This window comes from Armigeres subalbatus, chromosome 1 (assembly GCF_024139115.2).
Source record: "Armigeres subalbatus isolate Guangzhou_Male chromosome 1, GZ_Asu_2, whole genome shotgun sequence".
NCBI classification, from domain to species: domain Eukaryota; kingdom Metazoa; phylum Arthropoda; class Insecta; order Diptera; family Culicidae; genus Armigeres; species Armigeres subalbatus.
The window spans coordinates 297262185-297278773 of NC_085139.1; the positions used below are offsets into that span (position 1 = coordinate 297262185).

The 16589-nt window shown below is 39.0% G+C and overlaps 1 protein-coding gene and 1 pseudogene across 1 annotated transcript in view; one reads left to right on the plus strand and one right to left on the minus strand.

Moving 5' to 3' along the window:
* Positions 1–16589, minus strand: part of LOC134207778 (ubiquitin carboxyl-terminal hydrolase 30 homolog) — a 173571-nt gene that overhangs the window by 78254 nt on the left and 78728 nt on the right. The gene's annotated exons all lie outside the window — the stretch shown is intronic.
* Positions 359–6854, plus strand: LOC134207489 (uncharacterized; annotated as a pseudogene).

A 16589-nucleotide genomic window follows, 5' to 3' on the forward strand; every position in this document is an offset into this window, starting at 1 on the left:
TTTGCAGCGCCGCACTCTAGATCAATTTCCGCGCGTTTGTTATGTTTTCCTCAACAGCTGGCCCAAAATTGTATTCAGATGATTTTTTACATTTCCCCGTTAAATTCACCAATTTTTTTTGTAGATACAAACCTTGCGTATCCCAAAACGAATCGATTAGGGAAAAAATCTTGCAAATTGGTCAGCCTGTTCGCGAGTTAAATCGTCAGGAAGGAAATCTCAACTCATTTTTATTATATAGAAGAAGATAGCATTCGCACACGAGGTACCGACCTCTTTCTTTCGTCGACGTGTGCTCGTCCAAGTTGGTTAGTTAGTAATTTTTTAAAAAGAACAATCCGTATTAGAATAAGTTAAGTGGCGCAGCCGGTAGGATACGCGAAAGCGGTGTGAAAAAGTGTCAAGGACAACAGTGATTTGAAACAACATCAGCAGCGACGACGTCCAAATAATCCACGTTAGGCAGAAGTCTAGAAGATCAACTAGCAGCAGCGACGATTCCTAGGACCACGTTACGCAGAAGCCTGGTGGTGAATCAGCCGACCGATCCGAGATACGCCGCAGCGTACCTACCCTATGTTCATCATTATTTTCGGGTGAGTAAACTATCATTGCAAAAATCACAAATTTCGTGTTTGTATATCAATTTTTAGTGTTTTGAAGTAAAGTGAAGTGAAATTACGTTAACTACTTCATTCTCTCAATCAATTCAGTTTACTCCCCTCTTCATAATCATGCCCGAGACACGTCAGAGTGAGATCGAGCAGCTGAAAGCTCAGCTTGATGAGCTAAAGTTGCTATTGCAGCGACAGACACAGGGTAACCAGGTTAATCCGTTTGTGATACCTGACCCGATCAAAAACATGTCAGAATTCTCAGGCAACCGGAGAGAACTTTCCGCGTGGCTTGAAGAATTAGACGAAATTTGTGATGACTACGTCATCAAAGGGCACAACGCTGCACCCGATACTTTCGATGGCCACTATATTAGGGCTATCAAGAACAAAATAAGAGGGAAGCCCGCACTATACTATGTGCAAACGGGAATCCTAAAACAATCGCAGGTATCAAAGCGATACTGCTAGAAAATTATGGAGATCAGAAGGATCTCACAACCAACTTGTCTCTTTTATTTCATCTTAAAAAAGGTGACAAAACGAATATAAGATTTTTCAATGAAATTAAGGAAATAAATACAAAACTTAAATCCAACTTGCAGACGAAACCCCTTTCAGTAAATGAGCTACTAGATATAATTACTATCTCCAAGTATCTGGATAATATAGCCGAACCCTTGGCCTCAATTATCCGCCAATCAAACCCCTCAACCCTGGAAACTGCATATCAGGCAGTATGTGTTAACCAAAACGCTGAAACAAGGAACAAACCCGTTAGGTATGACAAAAATCAGCGCTCGTTTTCAAATTTTACCAAGCCTGGCAACTCTAACAACGGTAGCAGTAGCCATCCACCGAAACCATATTACAGACCGCCCATAGAACGAACAACCGACAAGAAAACGCCAACGCATCGAAAAATGAAAGTAGAGGCAAACGTTAATGAACTTGGCGAAACCGCGAGTGAACATAGTGAAGAAGAAATTGAAGAAGTAGTGTCGAGTGATGAGTGTGACGAATTAAATTTTCAGCGAGTACGCGTGATCGGAAAGAAGACTTGAATTTCTTACCGTACCTCCGTCTTCCCACTACTAAAGGCTACCTTAATATCGATGGCTACCTTAATATTGGCGATGAAAAATTGCCATTCCATGTATTTCGATTCCATAAGTTTTTCGATGGACTTTTAGGTTATGAAAATCTAGCTATTCTAGGAGCCAAAATTAATACCAAGAATCATGCATTGATCATCGAAAGCCACCTATTTCCATTCTCTAGATACCATGTGAACCAGATACATTTTAATGAACAAAGGGATAATTTATTTGAAATAACTACTACTGCGAACGGATCTTTCCTTATTGAAGAAAAGATGAAGCTTTCTAAAAACGTTACTCTTACTCCTGGTGTGTATCTATCAAAAAACAATAAAGCAGTGGTACATCTGGAAACGAATAAAAGTAATATACGTTGCACACTTCCGCCGTTCGCGTGCGAGCATTTTTCAATGACTCAGGAGAATAAAGAGGTAAAGCTTAATTTCACCACCACTCATCTGAATGCCGAAGAGAAACGTCTACTGGGCAAAACTCTTAAAGATTACAAAGACGTATTTTTCAATGATAACGATAAGTTAACTTTCACTCATGAGGTGAAGCATAACATCAAAACTTCTGATGAAAACCCGATTCATCAGAAGACATATAAGTATCCTTATCATCTTCGTGATGAAGTTTCAACCCAAATTCAAAAATGTTGGGGAACGGAATTATTAGGGAGTCCTCTTCTCAATGGACATCTCCAATCTGGGTAGTACCTAAAAAAATGGACAACTCAGGGAAACGCAAATATCGGATCGTTGTTGATTATCGTAAATTAAATGAAAAGACACCGGCCGATCGCTACCCCATCCCCGAAATCAGTGAAATACTGGACAGACTTGGAAAAGCACAGTATTTTACCGTTTTGGACTTGGCAAGTGGTTTTCACCAAATTGAGGTGAACCCTAAGGATATACCAAAACAGCATTTAACGTTGACAATGGCAAATACGAGTACGTACGTATGCCATTTGGGCTGAAAAATGCCCCAGCGACATTTCAGAGGCTTATGGACTCTGTATTGAGAAAGCATATTGGTATCCGCTGTTTCGTTTACATGGATGATATTATCATCTATAGCATAGATCTTCAAACACATTTGGGCGATATCAAGAAAATCCTTCAAACATTGAGAGAAGCCAATTTGAAGATACAGTGCGATAAATCTGAGTTCCTCAGAAAAGAAGTCGAATTTTTGGGTCATCTCGTCACAACAGACGGTGTAAGACCAAATCCCCAGAAAATCGAAGCAATAAAATCCTGGCCATTACCAATGAATCGAAAAGCATTGCAATCATTTTTGGGAACCATCAGTTATTACAGGCGGTTCATACCTAATTTCTCCCACATAGCAAAACCAATGACCTCTCAGTTGAGGAATGGAAATAAAAATATAGATGTCAATGCCAAATACGAGGAAACATTTGAAAATTAAAGGTCATTATGACAAGCGATCTTCTTCTCACTTATCCAAATTACGATAAACCTTTTATCTTCACAACAGATGCTTCAAATGTTGCCATTGGAGCAGTTCTTGCACAGCTCGATAATGGAATTGAACCCATAGCTTATTTATCTAGAACTTTGTCCAGAGCAGAAGAAAATTACTCAGCAACTGCAAAAGAACTTTTGGCTATATACTTTGCAGCTAAAACATTCAGATCATATCTATACGGCAAACAATTCCCAATATATACAGACCACGAAGCGCTTACGAAGGAACTGAAACTCACTGACGCAACTGGAAGGGTGACACGCCAGCGTTTGTACTTAGAACAGTTTGACTTTAAAATTATTTACAAAAAAGGTAAGCAGAACGTCGTCGCGGATGGCCTTTCCAGGATTCCAAAGACAGAAGTTAACAACCACGAGATGGAGAACGAGGTATACGAAAACGACAAGATATATGGAAACCACCCCATAAACAGGTTCAAAAATCAAATTTTCTTTAGGGTTACAGATAATCAGAGGAAAAGTCCATATTTACTAATTCAAATATTTCCAGGATACACAAGGCACATTTACCACCGAGCGAATTATGATGAGGAACGATTAATTGGATTTCTTAAGGAACATATAAATCCAAACGCATCAAACGGCATATTTGCTCCATTGGAGGTAGCAAAGACGTGCGCAAGGATTGCCAACAAGCACTTTCGAAAGAAAAATAAAATTGAATATTGTAATCTCAAACTGCCAGACATAATAGATCCCAAAGAACAAGAAGAATTCATCAAGAAAAGTCATAACTTCAACCACAGAAATTACAAAATAGTTTATGAAGAAGCTAGTAAATCAGTATTTTTTCCCGAACTTCATAGAAAATTGCGTGATCATCCATTTAAAATTCCTATAACACGACGAATGTATAATAGGCCCTTTGATAATGTCTACATGGATGTTTTTGTTAAAGAAACGGAAAAAATTCTTACAATAGTAGATGCTTTTTCTAAATTTGCTCAGCTATACAAAATAGAAAACGAACAGACGGAAACCATAATAGAAACACTCACTAGATATTTTTCAACTTTCGGTGTTCCAAAACAAATAACATGTGACCAAGCGACAAGCTTTCGGAATCCCACAATGACCAAATTCCTAACGGATCTGAATATATTCTTACATTTTGCTAGTACTAGTAACAGCAATGAAATTATAGAAAAATTCCATAACACATTAATAGAAATGTATCAGGCCAATCAAGATAAAACTAGGAACCTTAATTTGTATGAAGGTCTAAAACTCATCGTAGCATTGTATAATGAAACGAAACATTCTTCAACCAAAATAGCACCCAGAGAAATTATATATGGTACGTCAAACTCATTAAACAGGTTAAAAATTGTAAACAATCAGACTAGAACCATACAGACTGCTTTGGATAACATTGAATTACATGTTAATAATAAGAACTCCAAAATTCTTTGCTTAGACGAGGAAGAGTACAGGAATTTACAAAATAAAAACATATATACAAAATGTAAAGGAAAAGCATCTCTTTCAAACCATAGATACAGAAAAGCAAACATAGTTGACCAAACCTTAAAAACCATTACAGATCAAAATCAAATCAAGACACACAAAAAACACTTAAAAAGAATTTTGTAATCTCACTTTTCAGGTTACTTCTAGCGATAGGAGGACACGCAGAAATATTCATTCATGACATCAAACAAAATCCCATTGTCATACTTCCCATGGGGAAAGCTAAAATTTGTTACAGCTACCTAAGAATTATTCATCCAATCGAAATGAATCCGATAGAAAACGTTATTAACGTCCTCTACTTAAAAGCCCAAGAAAAGATAGCTAACGATAGACTTCTTAACCCTATTATAAAAAAAAATCGAAAAACTATCACTAACCCTTAAAAATCAATATATCAAATAAAAGAGTAAAACGATGGGACAGCTCAGGCAGAGGTTGGAAGTACATCTCGGGTAGCCCGGATGCCGATGATATAAGGCTTATCAATGGTACCATTAACTCGATTGTTGATCAGGAAATAACCAAATTAGAATTAACTCTGGATAGGACATCAGGATTAGAGATCTCGAGCTACAACAACCTGTCATCTGAGTTCAACGAAGGATTTTCATCAATTAACTTACTATTGAACATCGACGAGCTCATCCAGCAAATAGAGACAATTGGTGATGCCATAACCCTAGCTCGACTAAATATTCCCAGTAGCCGCCTGATTAGCCTTGCAGAATTAACTGTTGCTCAACGCTTTTGAAAGACCAAGGATTAGACGTAGCCACAGCAGAGAGTGTATTAAAATCGCTAAAGCATATGTCATAACCACTAAAGATTCAATCAAGTACATCCTGAGAATACCTAAAGTAACAAACGAAGCCTACACTCTACCAAATTGAACCAGTGATATCTAACGGAACGAGAGTTCATCTAAAGGCCAGTTTCTATCTCAATGGAACCACACCGTTTTGTTCAAAATCAGTTTGCGATCAGCACGCAGAGCAATTTATCTGTCAATCTTCTGAACTTGAAACACCATCGAAATGTATGCAAAAACTCATTAGCGGTTCGTCAGCACATTGTCCAATTGAGAAAATCTATGGACGCAACATCGTTAAACGAATTAACGAGGCCACAATAATTATCCAGGATGCGAACATTACAATACAATCCAACTGCAGCATGCATAATAATAGACTGGAAGGTTCATATCTAATTCAATTTTCGAAATGCGCAATAACGTTGAACGGCGAGCAATTCACCAACATCAACGTAAATACTCTCAGCAGGACTTTTATCCCGACCACAGGATTGAAGGTAAATACCACTAACATAGTAGACCGCATTCCTCTGGAACAATTACATCGCCGGTCATCGCATTAATGCTGAGTATTAAGGTCCAAAGTACACACTTAAATCTAGAAATTTAGCTCGGTAATATTTTTTACCGATTTAACCCGGTAAACATTAGTTTTAACCGAGGAATCAGTAAATTTCCATGAATTTACTGATTTCTGCTAAAAATTATACCGATGTCTCAGCAATACAAAACCGATTACAGGATATCGGTAAAATAAATAACCGAGCTACCCTGTTCATCAAGTGACTGTTGTAATGGGCAAAAAATAAATACTGATTGCTCAGTTAAAATTATTTTCGTTGCTGAGCTTCCGGTAACAATTTTACCGAGTGCAGTTTTCGACATACATAGGTGACGCTGGACGCCATATTTGAAAATTTTCGATGGACTTCATTGTGTGGAAAAAAGTTACTCCAAGTGAAAATTCAGTTAGGAGAAGGTTCATCAACCATTGCCGGGACACAAGCATCTACCGAAGCATAGATTTTTCAAAAACATCTTCCATGGAGATCATCGGATACATGCTGACAATCAGCAGCTTTTTGAGAAAGACAATCCAGATGGATGGCAGTGTATTTTCCGATTTAGATTTCGTCTTCGCGGATGTGGACACACATGCAAACGAAAAAGCAAAAATTTGGCGTTAAATGATCAAATGGAGTAATGCTGGCAGCTGACAAAACTGTCGGAGAAGTTACTGTTCCGGTAAGTTAAAACAAACCGGCTTTCGAAAAAAATCCAATACTTGAATTTTGTTTTTTTTTTTCAGGAAATTGTCGAATTGTCATCTCCAACCTGAAATCGGGAATGGTTGTACAGGTGTTTTGATTTAGAACAAAAATGTTACAAAACTTTAATACTTTAACAATAAACCAAAAAAACAATCAAAATATCTCCACCTATTTTATTCCGATTATTTATTGCATTTTACTCGGTAATTTTCATTACTGAAGTCCGTATTCTTTTAACAAATACGTCAGTACTTTTTTACCGAGTGCTCAGTATACGTTACAGAACAGCTCAGCAAAATTTGACATTTTGTCAGCGAGAAAGCAGAACCGAGAGCTCGGTAAATACTCAAACTTTTTACTGAGCTGACTGCCGAGAGCTCAGCTGTTGAGAAATCGGTAATTTGATTACCGAGCCCGTTAAATATAATTAAGTGTGTACGCCACGCGGTTACACCAACGTACACTTCAACATGCAGCCAGGTTACCAAGCAGAATCAGAACCGTCCAACTGGGTCGGCCAGGAAATGCAGAATAGGCAAGTTTAGGTTTTAAATAGGAATCAATCGACTCTTCGAGGGTCAGTATTAATCGATCAGTCTTTAGGATCGGTATCATTTTCGTATTAGTTATAAAAGTGAGTGCATGTAATGTAAAAGTGGTAATTCAAATTCTTTGATTTTAGAATAAATCAGTGATAGACTTATAATTATATATTGAAAACTTAATAATTTTATAATAGTTAGCAACGACGTGACCCACTTCATAATTAACTGCAAGCGCGAGCCGCTTATCAGCGAAATCCCACGTTCACACCAGATTCCTGTTAATTCATGGCTTACGCCATATCATCACTTTCTCGGAACCAATATCGATTACCAGACCCGAATTATAAACAGACCACCCAAATCACAGACGCAGCATAATTCCATAAACATAAACATTTGATTGTTCCCATCCAAAACTAGCAATAAGATGATTTGTAAATTAGTCGTAAGTGAACCTCGAATAAAGAAGGAGCTCTGGCTCAAAATATATTTTTTTGAATCTTCTGAAAAGAAAATTCTTAACTAGCGCTCGAATAGAGACCAGGAGTAAGTGCAAGTAGAAAGTGAAGTTCAAGTGATCTAAAAACAAACTTAGTTGATCCACAACGTTAGAGTTGCGTGGACGCTAAGTCGAAAGAAACACCATATCACCAGGAACCAGTGATCTGTTAGAGGATATCGCAACTACTGACTTCACTCCGAATCTTATCCGGATTGCATCACGCAGCCGTACGGACCAGCGCCACCAGTAGACCAGGACGGCACACCACTCGCCCTGGCTGAAAAGGATCACGCTACCGTACCGAGAAGAAAGAAGACACGCTTTTGGTCCTAACCCAACGAGTCTCTGCCGTACCCGGCGGTGTTCGGTAATAGGAATTAATAGGATTCGGCACCTGAACACGCGTTCCGCAGCCATCAACATCTTCCACGATAGAGCCACGAAGAGCGACAGGCTTTAATCCCGCAATCTTTTGGAGTCCCCAGGAGATGTCCAGACTTATATTGTAAGTAAACCAATAATAGTTTTTTTTTATCATACCGAGCCACCGTCATTAAAAATGGAACAATTATTAAAAATGGAACAATTTATTGACCAAATTAGACATTTAACCGCTAGAATCGATACCCTCAAACCAGGAAGATTATTCAGATCCTCTTCTTTACCTCGTAGGAGCCGATGGGTCTCCAATAAGCCCAGACTTGATAGATAAAGGATATCCCCGACCTAGTCAAGGGACGACCATATTTTACTGGCGATCCTAATGAACATAATTTCTTCATCCAAGATGCAGAAATACTAGTGCAATGATACACTTTTACCGCTAAGAATACAATTGAAGATAGAAATAAATACCATGTTATCTGTATATCCATTAGAAGGAAGATAAAAGGAGAAGCAAATGATGCACTTGTTGCATCTAACGTTAACATAAAGTTGAAAAGTGATCAAAAAGATTCCAACCAGGGTAGAAATATTTCACAGTCAATGCAGTGAAAAACATGGATCTCAGTATAATCTGCAGTCGCCTTCCTCGCCGCCGTGGTGAGTGCGACTGGGTGCAGCCGAAAAATCATTTCCAACACCGACCATTCAATTTCGCATTCAGCCACTCACAAGTCGCTCTGACATGCTGCTCAGTTCGCGCCTTACCGTATGACTGTGAGTGGCCCATTTAAAAGCGTGGTGAATTTTTTCAATTTGCTGGATGAATGTGTACATTTTGCTGTGGTAAATTTGATCTTCGCGGCGCAGTGGGTGATGTGAGTTCTGTTGTTTACTTTTCTGCCTCTCCGGGAATGTGAGGTTGATTTCAAAGCAGGAAGAAAATAAAAAAATGAAATAAAAAAACATCACCTTCATCCAGTGCTGCCGAATATTTACAACCCTGATTCTAACCACCTGCTATGGTGAAAAGAGAGACTTAGAAACCTTAGACTATCAGTTAATATATAGTCATGGTATGAACCGGCTAACTCAGGTGCAACGTGGCACGCAACGTAGGCAATTCTCCATCGAACCACCGGAACGTGGCGTGCAACGTCATCAACTTCTGACCAGACCTACGGAAATGCAGATTCAGCAGTAATAATCAATAAAACCAATGCGCGAGTTAACACCCGTCTTCCGTGGGAAGACAGTAACGTGACTTTTTCATAAACATCTAACCGTGGGACCCCGTAATGCTGAGTCGACACCACGACCGTGGGACTGTCATCATTTAGCTAGGGACAAATAGGTTTCTTTATTATTAGAATCGATATAATAAATCAGTTTAGTTCTAACCATCATATAATTCGTTTGACGCAATTTCTTTGCCAACAAAGGCGCTAGCTCATCGGAAGAATCGTTAGCTTCCACCGACTCGGGCGAATATTCGCACATTGCGATCCCAGAAGACGAAATTAACGATTTAATCAGTCTTTCCAATAATCTAACGACAGAAATAACAATGGATCAGATTTCTGCACAATTGGAACACCTAACCCAGCAGCTTGCTGCACTCAATGCCAGACAAGTAGCACAAGATTCCGAAGTTCAAGAGTAAACGTCACGAGCGGTAATGACAATGGAATATTGCAACTTTTATCGCGAATTCCCGACCCTATCAAAGGAATCCCTACCTTTTTAATGGGAATAAATGGCAGTTACATGCTTGGCTGACCACCACAGAAACAACTTTAATACGGTTTCGACCACTTGTGACAGATGATGTTTTTGAAATTTATGTACAAGCTATCCTTAATAAAATTGAAGGGCGAGCTAAGGATATTCTTTGCCTTGCAGGCAACCCGTCATCATTTGACGAAATAAAAACTATTTTGATTGAAGCACTGGGTGATAGACAGGAGCTTTCAACATACAAGGCACGTTTATGGGCAAATAAACAGACGCACGATATGAGTATCAAACATTACTATAATAAAACAAAGGAAATGGTCCAAAACATCAAAACTATTTCTAAGCAAGATCCACTTTTTAACGCCCATTGGGAAGCAATTTCAAAATTCATAGAACAAGACGCAAGTTAGCAACGAAGCTACCCCAGCGGTGGTAGAAAAAGCTGACGACCTCATCGCAACGAGTTGGCGACGGGCCGCCAGAACGAGGGCATTACAGAATGCTGACGACGGCATCAGAACGGATGGTAACATCGAGCAACCTGGCAGTTTCGGCGTGCGACGACGATGACGACGGAAAGTGCAAGTGTAAGCATTTGAGGTGTAATAAGTTTCAATATTGAATAAAGCAATCAGTTCGATTTAGACTCGCGAATGATGAAGTAACCTTTTTTTAAAAAGAGAAATCCGTTCGTATAAACTTAACTGGAGGCTCCAGCGAGATCCTCATATTCGGGAATAGTATAAAGTGATAAGTGCAAAAATCTTAGTGGATTCCAGTACCGGTTTCCCTGGTTCAAAGAGCCAGGCACATATCACAAAGCGACCTGCAGGACACAGTGGACAAACTCCAAAAGGAAAACCCGATCGGCACGGCTGGACCAGAGTAGCGAAGGAGCAAAACGGAACAATCCAAAAGTGCCTGCCTGCAGATCCCCCGACTGAGGAAGGACAGCCATCATCAAGACCAACGACCCTAATGTTGGCCAAACACAGGACCAGGTTCTCTATGTAAGTAATTCTTTCGTTTATATTTTAACTAGTGATCCAAGGAGTAAGTGAACATATAATTAGACCCAAACCGTGACCCAAAAAGTTTTGAATAAGTGTTTGATTCTTTGCAACTTTGATATAAGTGTTTAGCCACATTAAAGATTAGTGTTTAGTAGGGAAAGTGTTAAATAAGATTAGTGAGTGCACTTGGAATCTGTGAAAAGTTTATATTTTGTTTTGACATGGCTCAAGCTGGCGATAACAACGGTGCGAGAGCAGAGCAAGACGCTGCTCCAATTCAGCTAACCATGCAACAATTTATCGAATTGGGGAGATTGCCCGATTTTTTGCGTGATCTTCAACCTTTCGATGGCAAACCAACTGAGCTTATCAATTGGTTAGCAGACGTTCAAAGGGTAATTGATATGTACCGGGCACATGGAGCTACAGATGCTCAAATTGAGTTAATTGGTCGTTCTGTAAGACGGAAAATCAGAGGAGAAGCTGCCGATATTCTAAATGCAAACAACATCATGCATAAGAGCACCTCCACGGGAGGCCTCATCGCTATTCTTATAATAGCGCTCCTTCCCGAGTGCTATTTTAGGATAGCGCCCCATCTTCCCACCGGTGGTTTCTGTTTTAGGTATAGCGACTTCGTAAACATATCAAGTTCTCACCGGGCGTTGCTAAAAGTAGTCATCATCTTCTTCAATGGCTCTATATTCCAACTGGAACTTGGCTAGCTGCTCAACTTAGTATTCTATTAGCATTTCCTCAGTTATTAATTGAAAGCTTTCCTGTGCCCGCCATTGTTTGAGTATGTATTTTGTGTAACAACTATGCCCAAGGAGCCCACTCGAAAACATCCTTGGCCAAATCGAGAATAGCGCTCGCCATCTCCGGAGGGCAATTCTACGCTTTTGCTCGCAAGGCTAACTGGAGACCCGTCATAGTAAATTTTATCACCATTATTCCTTCTGGATTTCCTTCATCCTGGAAATTTCCTTCGGGAATTTATACTTCCAGTCGAAGAAAGTCCTTCTGAAATTTCCACCAGTTTTCCTACAGGAATCTCTTGACAAAATCCTGCAGAAATTCTTCCAGAGTTTTTGAAGGAAAACATTTGTAGCAGCATCCGGAATAATCCGGAGAATTCTCTTGAAAAAAAACTATGTTTTCAAACGAACCACAAAAAAATTATAGGGCAATTCCAATACAAAAAAAAAACGAAAGAATCTAGAAGAAAGCCTAAAACTATTCTGGGAGAACTGCTAAAGATTCTTGAAAGAACACAAAGATTGCTGGAGAACTCCCGGAAAAATCTTCTAGGGATCCTAGCTGAATTTCCAATACAATAATTTTTAAACGAACTATCACAGCAAAAAAAACTTTCTGGAGATTTCTGGAGGAGCTACTTCTACTTGCAGGACATACAGAACAATTACAAAAGGAATTTTCGGAGGGAATCCTGGAAGACCTCCTCGAATTAACTTGCAAAATAAAAACAGGAGAATTTTCATTCGCGAAAAATCTATGAATATTTCGGGCTCTAGCTGGGGCGAAACGCTTCTCATTATAGTTGATTAATTACTGTAATTACGTCGCGAAGTTGTACTGGGGCACTAGATCCAAAAAAGATAATATTTCCCTTGCTATTTAATTTACGGCGAAATTATTCTGAAAAAGAAAAACAAATTTTCTGCAATTTTTTATCAATACCAAAGTGACGTTTCACAAAATAGCAACCCTGTATGGAAATTTAGCAACCCAGTATGGGGCGCTAAATTTGGAAACTCACGGCTAATTTTGAGTTGCGTTCTTATTTTACATTCCTGTTTAGATACCTCCGGTGTACAAGTGAGTCCCTATAAAGGGCCCGGAAATAGCGATAGGGACCCAGATGGGGACTCCCGTGGAGGTGCTCTAATTGGACCCAAATTAAGAACACCCTGCTTCTCTATTATAGAGATAAGAGAGATTTGAAAACGTTGGATTTTGAACTCACTTCAATTAAAAAAGCGAGTAACGAGAGCTTAGGCACCTATTATTCTCGCGTCAATGAACTGTTGTCGTCAATAATAGCACAGATTCAAACGGAACCTAAATTTTTTGCATGCAAATTCTCATATCGATTATTTTAGAGAAAAGCAATCGACTCTTTTATACGAGGTTTAGAAAACCTCTGTGCCACCATATAAAAACTTTCAACCCGACAACTCTGAATCATGCATATCAATTCTGCTTAGATTACTTCAATATGGATACTCGATCTGCTCCTTATAGAAATGAGCATAATGCTCAAGCTCCAAAACCTAGAGAACTCGAACCACCAAGAATCCCTCCAAGGAGACCATCACCCCATCCAACTTCTTCTAGACACCAACAACCTTTCTATCCAATGCACCAGATGCGACCGTTTTCCCATCAACCACCATTTTTCCAACAACCTCCATTTTTCCAACAACCTCCATTTGTCCGCCAACCTCAGCATCTCCAACAACCAAGATTCCAAGATAATCCCTTCCAGCAACCTAACAGACCTCTTCCCAAACCGGAACCCATGGAAGTAGATCCTAGTATCCGATCTAAGAATGTTAATTATGGCAATAGGCCTCCCATGGGAATAAAAAGACCACATCCACCCTACGATCAATAACCAAATTTTAAACGAATGGCTCATCCTTTGGAATACAGTTATCCATATGATTTCTACTACCCTGATTACTACTACCCCAGCACAGATTTTGACAACTACTATTATCAAGACGAAATTCCAGAGGAGCAATCTCAGCCAGATGTTCATCATCACGATGAGCCGAAGGCTGAGGAAAATCAAATCAATCAAGAAGAAGAAGATCTTCAACCTTCAACTTCTTCTCAGACCAATTTTTTAGAATGGAAGCCGAGTTGGTAACTCCAACTCTTCCGTACATTTATCTGAAAACCAGTATCGGAAATTTTCCATTTCTCATAGATACAGGTGCTAATATAAATATAATTGAACCAAAACTAGCTTACAAGTATAAAAGTTCCAGACCCTATGATTTCAACGCTGATAAAATTTCTAGTGCTAGTGGTAAATTTCATGCAACTTCAGCCATTGACATTGTGTTTTCTACCCCAAAATCAATCATTCTGCACAGTTTTGCTTCACAAGTTTCATCCATTTTTCAAAGGAATTATTGGAACAGGTATTTTACAAGCACTCAACGCAATAGTAGATCTTGAAAATAATGTTTTACATTTGAAAAAAGGTATTGAAAATTTAAGTATCCCACTTTCACGATATAACCCCGCAAACCCAACATCCAATAATTTATTCAGAATATCTCACTTGTCAACTAACGAAAGAGATAAGCTTCAAAAAGTTTTGAGCGCTCATTCAGCAGTTTTTCATCAACCGGATACAAAACTTACTTGCGGTACCACAGTAGAATGTTCTATCAACACTACTGATCATGTACCAATTCACCAAAAGGTGTATCCGTATCCTGCTGCTTACACCGAAGAAGTTCGGAAGCAGGTTAACAAACTTTTAGCTGACGGAATAATTAGACCTTCTCGCTCAGCTTGGAGATCACCAGTATGGATAGTGCCAAAAAGGCAGATGCATCCGGTGAAAAGAAATTTAGGATGGTCATCGATTACAGGAAACTGAACGAAAAGACCATTCCCGAGTAGCACAATTTAGACCGATTTAGTTGCAGCAACTCATATATGACTGGATTTGGTCGTACATAGGTTACAGTAATTCGTTTATGACAAGTGTGCTGCTTGGGTTTCCGACCGCTACCCTATGCCCGAAATTGGATATGTTATTGACCAATTGAAAGGCAATAAATATTTTTCCACTTTGGATTTAGCATCTGGTTTCCATCAAATACGGATGAAAGCCAGTGACATCGAAAAGACAGCGTTCTCGATCAATAATGGCAAGTATGAATTTACCAGAATGCCATTTGGGTTGAAGAACGCACCCGCAACTTTTCAAAGAGCAATCGATGACGTTCTTAGAGAACACATTGGAAAAATTTGTTACGTTTACATCGATGATGTAATCGTTTTTGGAAAGGACCTCGAGGAACATTTAAATAATTTAGACATAATATTCAGGACTTTGAATGAGGCTGGATTGAAAATTCAGTTGGATAAGTCGGAATTTTTACATCATGAGGTAGAATTTCTGGGATACATAATAAGCTCAGAGGGAATCAAACCAAATGGAAAGAAAATCGAGGCAATTAATCAATTTCCAGAACCCAAAAATCTAAAGGAACTCCGAGGGTTCCTAGGAATGATGGGATATTACCGAAGATTTGTCAAAGATTTTGCAAAAATCGCAAAACCTCTGACAAACCTTTTAAGGGGGAGAGAAGCCCCGCATCCAACAGAAAAATATCACTTAACGACAAGGAGAAACTATGTTTCCAAAAAATGAAAACTTGCTATCATCATCTGATATTCTCTTTTCCCCAGCCTTTAACAAGCCGTTTATCCTTACTACGGACGCCTCCGATTATGCAATCGGTGCCGTCCTGTCGCAGGGGAATTAGGTAAAGACAAACCTATACATTTTGCATCCAGAACCCTATCAAAATCGGAAGAAGGATGTTCAGTACCGGAAAAGAAATGCTGGCCATATATTGGGCACTTCAAACTTTCAGAAACTATCTCTACGGAGCAAAATTCAAAGTAATTACCGATCATCAATGCCTCACCTTTGCGTTATCACCTAAAAACACGAATTCTAAATTAAAAAATGGAAATCGTATCTTGAGGAACATGATTATGAGATCATGTATAAACCAGGTAAAACCAATGTAGTTGCCGACGCTCTAAGCAGAATGGTTTGTTCCATGACGGCAACTCAACACTCTGCTGAGAATAGCGATGGTTTTTACATTGAATCTACCGAGGCTCCTATTAACGGCTTTAAACATCAAGTTATTCTGAGGGAAGGCCCAACCAACACAAAGGTATCAAATCCATTTGCTAACTACACTAGAATCGAAATTACATTACCTGATATTAACGATGATTCTATTTCACAGGTACTAAACACACATTTTGATCTTTCGAAAGTAAATGGATTGTTAACAACCGAGACACTGATGGGCAAAATTCAGGAAATTTATAAGAAGCATTTTGGTTCTAAGAGGTTGTTAAAAATCCGTTTCAGCCAAAAGATCCTCCAAGATGTGCAAGAGGAAGATGAACAATGGAACATCATCCGACAGGAGCACTACAGAGCACACCGTGGTGCCGAGGAAAACAAACAACAAATTTTGAGGAAGTTTTATTTTCCAAAACTTGCTCAAAAATTGAAGGATTTCGTGATGAATTGCAAAATTTGTCACGAGAATAAATATAATCGTAACCCTATTGACTTCCCTCTTCAGGCCACACCTATTCCAAATGCCCCTTTCAAAATCGCTTCTTGAAAGTGACCACTTCCTTACCTATATCGACAAGTTTTCTAAATTTGCGCAAATTAAACACATTGAGTCAAGAGCAGCAGTCGATATAGTCTCTGCCGTAAAGGAACTCCTTTTAAAATACAATCCCCCAGAAATAGTAGTCATGGATGGTGAAAAATCTTTCATGACCGGAGATTTGGTAAACTTTTACAACACACATCAT